Source organism: Macaca nemestrina, chromosome 7 (assembly GCF_043159975.1).
Source record: "Macaca nemestrina isolate mMacNem1 chromosome 7, mMacNem.hap1, whole genome shotgun sequence".
In the NCBI taxonomy this organism is placed as follows: Eukaryota; Metazoa; Chordata; class Mammalia; order Primates; family Cercopithecidae; genus Macaca; species Macaca nemestrina.
In genome coordinates, this window is record NC_092131.1 from 101,728,946 (window position 1) to 101,738,239 (window position 9,294).

Below are 9,294 nucleotides of genomic sequence, written 5' to 3' on the forward strand. Positions count from 1 at the left end.
GCCATCTCTCCCTCTTTCCCCGGCTCTCCCTCTCTCCCTCCAGCTCTCCGGCATGAGGGAATGTGGAAGTGAAAGGAAAAGACGACATGTTTGCAGCGCGGCGCGGGCCTGCGCGCGGCCGTCCCCAGGGAGAGGCGGGGGGCGGGTCGGCCGCGGCCGCAGCGACCCACCCCCGCGCCCCCCGCGCCCCAGCCGGCCGGCCGGCCGGCCGCCCGGGGCTGCGGGGCTGGGGCTGGGGCCGGGGGCCGCGCGGGACACTCACCCTGGGTCCGGGCGCGGCTCCTGCGCTGGGGCCCTCGGCGGGCCGGGCCGGGCCGGGGGCTCCTGACTGCCCACCGCCCGGGCTGCTGCTGTGCGCCCGCCGCCCGCCTCCACGCGCGCCCGCCGCCTGCTCCTGCCGCCCTCCCTCCGGCTCCTCTCTTTCTCTCTCTCTCCCCCCTCCTCTCGCTCGCTCTCTCCCTCGCGCTCTCTCCCTCCCTGGAAGAAGGGAATGAGGCAGGGCTGACGTGAAGGGATGCAAAACAGCTCCTCCTAAGCCAGCTCGCAGAGGAAGAGAGAAACAGAAAAGCAGCCCTTTTATCTCTCTTTTGTTTTCTCACTTCCTTCCACCCCCAACACCCCCCTCTTGTCAGCCCAAGTTTTCTTTTCTCTTTCTACCGCAGAGGATTTTTCTTCCTTTCTTTCTCTTTCTTTCGGTTCAACTCTCCCACTCGAATTGAAAGCCTGAAGGGTTTTCTTTCTCCTGTTTTTTTCTTCCCTCTTTTCTTCCTTCTTCCTCCTTATTTCTCTAAAAGGGTTTTGTTTGCTGTGGGAGTTTCGTTTGAAAATCAAGTCACGCCTTTTTTCCTTCTTTTCTTTCTTTCTCTCTCTTTTTTTTTCTCCTCTCAGCAGAAAAGGGGAACAAAGATTAACTGAAGCGGGGAAGAGGGGAGAGGCAGAACCTCGCTTGGAAATGGGGGGCCCGGGCCTGTCCGGTACAATGGGGGCCCGGGGGCCCTGCGTCCCGCCCCCCTCCCCAGGGAAGCCAGGGGCGTCCTCTGGAGAGGAGAGCCGGTGGGGGTGTGGGGCACGGGTGCGGCTCATGGGTGCCGGTTCCTTCCGAAGTGCGAGCGAGGGCCGCCGAGCCCGCCCCCTCCCCAGCCAGAGGTGGCAAGCTGGGTGTGTGTGCTTCACTTATGTATTTTTAAAGTAGGCGGATGGGCTTGGAACAAACATCCCCGCAGAGCACTGAACAGCAAAAGCCTTTAAACAGCTGTTAGCAGAGCCCTGGACGGCCTGACTCGAGGGAGCGGCGCGGGCTCCGAGCGCCAGGGCCTGGGTGGGGAAGGGGCTCAGGGCAGCTGCTCGGATCGGCGGGCTGGCGGGGTCCCCGAGCCCAGGGCCTGGGCCTAGGTCCCGGGGCGCAGTGTTGGGGGGCGCCGAGGCGTGGCCGCTGGCAGCGCGGCCGTCAGGTCCCTCTCTGCGCCCTGAGGAGCCGCGGGGTTTGGTACAGCCTCGCCTCCCTCCAGCTCCGGCGCAGGCCGGACACCAGGCCTCCAACCTTCGGAATACCCGCCACCCCGAGCCATTTCTCGAGTCCGACGCAGGGCGGGTCCGGAGCCCTCGGACAGAGCCGGGCAGTGCCGCCAGGAAGGGTCAATTATTCATGGGGCGCCCAGGCGTGGTCCCAAGACCTGCTCTGTCCTCGGGTTCTCCGGAGGACTGGGGAGAAGACGGGGGAAAGTTCCCAGAGCAAAGTTGGTCACATTTCTCATTTTCCCAAGTAAGTACTGAGCACCTGCTGGATGCCGGGCCCTCGGACTGGGGCTACAGTAGGGGAAGAAACGTGAGGTCTTGGTGGGCCCCGAGAGCAAACGCAGGGAACAATGCAGGGGAAGCTGCGGCTCAGGACCAGGTCACCGGGAGGAAGGAAAGCCTGGATCCTCTCCCCTCCCTCTTCCCTTCCTTCCCTTCCCTTCCTTCCTCCCGGCTGCATCTCCTTGGCTCCACCCCTTCTCCTCATCAATTCCTCCCACACTTCCCTGCTCTCCCTGGCTTTTCACTGAAGGGTCCCTTCTCCCAGGGAGGAGCAGATGCTGAGCCCCATTGTCTCTCCCCCAGTGACTGCAGCCTCCCGGGGACAGGACCTGCCACTCCTCCCCCCTCCCCCCAGCCCTGAGCCCTGGGCTTTTAGAAATGAGAGCCCAAGGCCACGGCCCCTCACCCCACCCTAAACCAGCTCCTGGTGCTCTGAGCTATGACTCCAGTCACTCAGAACACATTTGTCTCTGACTAGGAGTGAGAAAACAGTAGCCTGAGAGTTTGGTTCAACAAGAAGGACACCATGGTTTTTTAACAGCAGCACCCTGAGCCCCCAATGACCCCAGAGCCTTTGCCCAGGTCCTGCAGGAAGCCACATTTCCGTCATCACCTGCATCCTCCCACTTAGTACACTCAAGCTGTATCCTCCAAAAAAGCAGAATGCAGCTCTTAGAGCCAAGCATTCATTTAACAAATGCTTACTGAGTACCTACCCTGTGCCAGCTAAGGTGCTGGCTGCTAACAGCAAGACGCAGTCCTTGCTTTGGCCTTTGGCTTGGCAGGCGAAGGAGCAAGAAAAGAAGACAGGCAACCGCAATACCATGCAATACAGGCAATAGTGAACCAAGGAAGCTCCTAAGAGGGTGCTTAGACTATGGTGGTCAGGTGTGGTTTCCTAGAGGAGGTTGTGTCTAGATTAGGCTGTGCTAGCCAAATGCATGGGAGAGAACAGTCTGTCCAAAGGCCCCAGGGCAAGACAGCACATTATTACAGGTTCTTAGAACTGTCAAGAGTTGAAGTGTTCACTGCAGCTTAGAATACAAGTGGGTGGGGGGAGAGTAAGGATAGAGCACAAGTGGGAAAAAGGGGAGGGTGTCAGGGAAATGTTCAGATTTTAGCCCCTCCCACTTGCTAACTTCATAAATGTCAATGAATAACATAACTTCAGTGAATAAGTTAGACTTAATTTCGGGACACAGAAAATGCAGGTAAGGGCCGGGTGCGATGGCTCACACCTGTAATCCCAGCGCTTTAGGAGGCCGAGGCGGGCGGATTACGAGGTCAGGAGATTAAAACCATTCTGGCTAACTCAGTGAAACCCCGTCTCTACTAAAGAATACAAAAAATTAGCCAGGCATAGTGGCAAGCGCCTATAGTCCCAGCTACTTGGGAGGCTGAGGCAGGAGAATGGCGTGAACCCAGGAGGCGGAGGTTGCAGTGAGCCAAGATTGCGCCACTGCACTCCAGCCTGGGCGACAGAGCAAGACTCCGTCTCAAAAAAAAAAAAAAAAAAAAGAAAATGCAGGTAAGAAGACCTGTAGATTGCAGAGACAGTGTCTTAATTTAAGGGCCCGGGCTTACCTTGTGCATATTCCTGGGCAAGTCAACCTCTCTAACTTTTCTGTAAAATAGGGATAAAAATACTTGCTTCACAGTTTGTTGTGAGGCTTAAACACCACACCTAGCATGGTGTTCAGTACATAAGCACCAATCCTTGGTAGCTTTTATTTACTATTACTACAAATCAGGGTGACTGGGTAGTGCCCCGACGACCTGGAAATAAGATTATGTTCAGGGTTGAAACCAGAGTGACTCACCACACCAGAAACACAATGAGCTGGCTGAGGGGGAAGCATTCCTTCAAAGATGACCAGTGTCCCAGTGGGTGGCTGCGACTGGTGACCACCCACATCTGATCAAGATGGACAGGTGGCTTCTCAGGAACATGACCAGAGCTTGATGACTGGTTACCAAGGCCCAGCCTGATCAGCAGAGTTGTAGCCTGCCTGAGGAACAAATAGGAATCAGGAGAGGATGGGCCTCATGAAATCCAGGAAGGCCCCTGGGAGCAGGCCCCTGGCTATGTTTGCTAGGAGAGAGAAGTAATCACAGAAGTTCGCACTGGAGGAGCAGGGGAGGGGTAGGGGGTGATTACTGACTTCTCCACAACCTTATTTAAAGCTCCCAAAACCTCTTAGTCCTTTGGTTGGATTATTGGTTCTCCAAGTGACCTGCACATGAACTTGGAACCAGTTAAATGCCCTCAAGGATCCAGGCAGATACCACAGCTCTAGTTCCTGCTTTGTAAACATTTAACTTCTATTATTTCTTTTGTGAGTGGGAGTCTTGCTCTGTCACCCATGCTGGAGTGCAGTGGCACGATCTTGGCTCATTGCAACCTCCGCCTCCTGGGTTCAAGCAATTCTCCTGCCTCGGCCTCTCAAGTAGCTGGGATTACAGGCATGTGCCACCACACCCAGCTAATTTTTTTGTATTTTTAGTAGAGACGGGGTTTCGCCCTGTTGACCAGGCTGGTCTCGAACTCCTGACCTCAGGGGATCTGCCTGCCTCGCCCTCCCAAAGTGCTAGGATTACAGGCGTGAGCCCCGCGCCTGGCCCTCTGTTATTTCTTTACAACACAAGTTCATTGTGAAAGAATTTGAAAATCAACTAAGCGAAAGTGAGAATGAACCCTATCTAGAGACATATTTCAGTATATATCCTTGGACATTTTATATCCCAGTAGCTACATTTAAGTGCACATAATAATAAAACTGTACAAAGTCAATATCATTAAATGATTACTATATGTATAAGTATGTTACTTTTACAAAATTAACAAAAATGGCATAACACTACACCTACTGAATTGCAACGACTTTCACCCAGTATATGTCACAAATTATCTCCTGGTCTGTAAACACCCACATTCTTTGGATACAGGGTCTTGCTCTGTCACCCAGGTTGGATTACAGTGGCATGATCATACCTCATTGCAGCCTCGAGCTTCTGGGCTCAAGCCATCCTCCCACCTCAGCCTCCCGAGTAGCTAGGGTTACATTGTGTGCCACCATGCTCGGCTGTATCTTTTACTTTTATTTTTTGATACAGACTGGGTCTCGCTATGTTGCCCAGGCTGGTCTCGAACTCCTAGGTTCAAGCAATCCTCCTGCCTCAGCCTCCCAAGGTGTTGGGATTACCAGCATGAACCACCTCACCCAGCCTATATTATCATTCTTAGTGAATGATATTATTCCATGGTATATGTATCTTAATTTGTTTAAACAAATTGTTAGACTCATGGGATGTTTGCAGGTTTTTCGCTTTTATGAACCTGCTTTAATAAACATACCTGTACAGCCACCTTAGTGCTAGGCTGGGCTAAGCACTTTATTTGAGGTAGGTGTCATTATCATTTTACAGATGAGGAGGCTGAGGTACAGAAAAGCTTAAAAACTTCCTAAGGTCACTACCTTGGAGAGTCTGAGCCAGAATGTGTAGCTAGGGTTTCCCTTTGGGAGTTCTCTTTCAGCATCTGTTTTCCCCTCTTTAGAGTCCCCTCCACTTTCCCCACCAATTTCCTCTCTTCCAGATTGCCTCCCTGTGAGAACCTGTCTGGACAGGTGACCCACTTCCTTCTGTGACACCTTTTTAACTTAAATAGTGTTGGGAGGGGTGGAAGCTGATAATAAATGATGTGTAATATATGATACAGTATTTTGTAAATTTCAAAGCCCGTGTGAATGTTAGAAGGTCCCAGTGAGGCCCTAAGCTTGCAGACATCACCATTTAGCCAAATCTCCTGACTTGCCCAAACCCAGCAAGGAATCCTCCAGATTCACACCAGAAAGAAAGAAATCAGCTTTTTGATACAGAAGTAGTAAATGGAGGCCTCCGCTGGGCATTTCAGAAGCCCCAAAGCTGCCTCCCTAGAGCTGAAATTCAAAGGTAGGTTTATAATTATAAGGTTTATTAATCCTGATTTCCCTGATGGAGGATACATTCCTGCTGCAGACCTTTCCAGGATGTTCTAGCCATCTCTGAAAATTCCAGGAATCTTGTAAGCTGAGAAAAGGGATGAAACACAGCTCTTCAATGTTTCAGTCGACGTGTTCACTAGAGTAACTCGCTGGGAGATTAGCAGGTGATTATTAATATCTGCTTCTTTCATTGCCAGAACCAACCAAACATTTTAAAAGATATTATTGGCTTTGCAATATCTAATATTCGACTTTTAATATCCAGACTCCCAACAGGAATCCAGCCAATGAAAGGCGAGGACTCCAGGGTTCAACTAGACAGGCGCTGCCAAAAGCAGAGGTGGACCTAGGGCTCCTAAAAGGCTGGTCTTAGCAGAAATGTCATGGGGGTTGGGAACTGGTAGAGAGTCACTGAGAGCTAAGCTCTAAGTGCCCACAGAAGATGTACTGGGTAGCAATTCAAAATCCTCAGAAGGACCAGGTGCAGTGGTTCACGCCTGTAATCCCAGCACTTGGGGAGGGCGAGGTGGGCGGATAACTTCAGGTCAGGAGTTCGAGACCAGCCGGGCCAACATGAAACCCTGTCTCTACTAAAGATATAAAAATTAGCCAGATATGGTGGCACATGCCTGTAGTCCCAGCTACTCAGGAGGCTGAGGCAAGAGAATTGCTTGAGCCTGGGAGGCAGAGGTTGAAGTGAGCCAAGATCACACCACTGCACTCCAGCCTGGGTGACCAAGCAAGATCGTCTCAAAAAAGCAAAACAAAACAAAAAAATTAAATTTAAATTAAAATTAAAAAATAAATGATAGAAAACAAAATCCTCAGAAGTATAGTAACAATTTAGGAATACTCAGAGTTTTCAGGGAAAACCCAAGGAAAGCGTAAGTTTGTGTGGATAGATGGGATGAACATGTGACTTACAAATTATTAATCCAGGAGTAATGAAAGGGTGCATGAAATAATCCAGCTCCTCTGACCTTCCCTTGTGATTGAGGGTGCACAATTGCATGGCTTTATTCCCATCATGGCTTGAACCAATTAGTTAATTCATCCTATACACATAAATTTAAGAATAAAAATATGCCAAAAGAAACATGGGTCATCACAACTGCCAGTTTCACCGAAGAGTTAAAAATAAATTAAATTTAAAAGCCACATTGATGATACTTATGACTACAGGAGGGCAAATTGGTACAAAGCCTGGAAAATAATTGGATAGTAAAGATCAAGAGAAGCTTAAAAGTTTCTACCCTTTGATTCAGTAACTCGAATTCTAGAAATCTGTTTTTGAGAGAAATAATCAGCAGTGTGAACAAAGATGTGTTAAGCATGTTTATGAAAGTATTATTTATATTGGCAAAAGTTAAAAATAGGAAAAAAGAAGGAAAGAAAGAAGAAAATAATCTAAATATCCAAAAATGATGGAAATGTTTAAAGAAGTTATGGCATGCACATTTGATGTAATACTATATTAGCTATTAAAAATCATGTTTTTGAAGACTAATGACTTGGGAAGTGTTTGTAATATGCTGAGTGAAATATAAAATTGCATATGCATCAGAAGTATATGTTTTTAAAATTTGGTATATACACATATACTTATCCAGAAAAATACATGTAAAATGCCTGGAAGAAAATATACAAGTTAAAAAGTTATTTCTGGCTGGGCGCAGTGGCTTACACCTATAATCCCAGCACTTCGGGATGCCAAGGTGGGCAGATCACTTCAGGTCAGGAGTTTGAAACCAGCCTGGCCGACATGGTGAAACCTCATCTCTACTAAAAATATAAAAAATTAGCCAGGTATGGTGGTGCATGCTTGTAATCCCAGCTACTCAGGAGGCTGAGGCAGGAGAATCACTTGAACCTGGGAGGCAGAGGTTGCGGTGAGCCGAGATCGCGCTATTACACTCCAGCCTAGGTGAGAGAGTGAGACTCCATCTAAAAAAAAAAAAAAAAAAAAGTTATTTCTGTTTGTTGAAATTATAGGTGATTTTAATTAATTTTCTTCTTTATCCCTTAGTGTACTTGCCCAACTTCTTTTTTGTTTCTTTTCCTTCCTTCCTTCTTTTTTCCTTCCTTCCTTCCTTTCTTCCTTCCTTTCTTTTGTTTTTAAAGACAGGGTATTGCTCTGTCACCCAGGCTATAGTGCAGTGACACAATTCTGGCTTACTGCAGCCTTGAACTCCTGGGGTCCAGCAGTCCTCCTGCCTTGGCCTCCCAAAGTGCTGGGATTATAGGCATGAGCCATCACGCTGGCCCTATTTGCCAAATTTCTATAATGATTATATATTTTTTCTCTTCCTTGAGCAAGCTGTATTTATTTTTCTTTTTCTCCTCTCCTGGATTATTAAGGTATAATTGGTATACAAAAAATACACATAATTAATATATACAATCTGTGAGTTTGGACGTATGTATATATTCCTGTGACAATAACTACAGCCAGTATATCCATCACCTCCAAAAGTTTTCTTGAACCCCTTTGTTGTTTGTTTTGTTTGTTTCTGTGGTAAGAATGATTACGTTAATTTTGAACAACAAAATATATATTTAGAAAACAAGGTCTGGGCTTCTGGTTCACTTCATAGTCAATGATGAGAAGACCTAGGCCAGGCCTTCAAGGAGCTTCCAATCTTCAGGAGAAACAGCCATGGAAACAGAAGTGATGGACAGAATGCAATTATTTCTCCTCCCTTGGAAATGTTTGAAACCTAGGAGGAAAGAGGAACCAGCATTTTGGTTGCTGATGATCTGGGCTCTGGGTTGAATAGACTATCTGTTGTGAAAGTGTATTGTGCAAAAAGAGAATAGAGCTTTTTGTGAAGGGAGATAAAGAGGGTATAGGGTGGGAATGAGGAGGATGGGGAAGGAGGGGGCAGGGCCAGGCAGATCCCTGAGAGGCCTGGAAGCACTTATCCTGTGGGTGAACCTCAGGACTGCTGTAAGGTCCCTCCAAGTTGTCCTCCCCACACTGCACATGGGTCTTGGTGTCCAGGGCCAGCCTGGTAGCTGGCATTACATTCATGACAGTTCAGTAAATGTTTATTACCCATAAGAATACATGAATGTGGCTCACACCTGTGATCCCAGCACTTTGGGAGGCTGAGGCGGGCGGATCATGAGGTCAGGAGATCAAGACCATCCTGGCTAACACGGTGGAATCCCGTCTCCACTAAAAATACAAACAATTAGCCAGGCGTAGTGGCGGGTGCCTGTAGTCCCGGTTACTCGGGAGGCTGAGGCAGGAGAATTGCTTGAGCCTGGAAGGTGGAGGTTGCAGTGAACTGAGATTGCGCCACTGCACTCCAGCTTGTCACGAGGTGTGACAGAGTGAGACTCCATCACTCCATCTCAAAACAAAACAAAATAAAAAAAGAGGTGATGTTTAAACCAAGTCTTGAAAGAAAAGTGGGAGGCTGCTCAGCAAAGCAATAAGGACAAGATGTGGGGCAGGGGGAATGGATTTTGGAAACATGTAACCTCTCTGAGCCCCCATTTGCTGCTCTGA

The 9,294-nt window shown here is 48.7% G+C and overlaps 1 protein-coding gene across 1 annotated transcript in view; it reads right to left on the minus strand.

Annotated features, from left to right (window-relative positions):
• The window catches only part of LOC105488314 (zinc finger protein 710), an 80,979-nt gene extending 80,089 nt beyond the window's left edge, over window positions 1-890 (minus strand). The window contains exon 1 of the mRNA XM_011752238.3: window positions 263-890. The gene's annotated coding sequence lies outside the window, so the exon portion shown is untranslated. The remainder of the gene's footprint in view (window positions 1-262) is intronic.
• Between the last annotated feature and the right edge of the window lie 8,404 nt (window positions 891-9,294).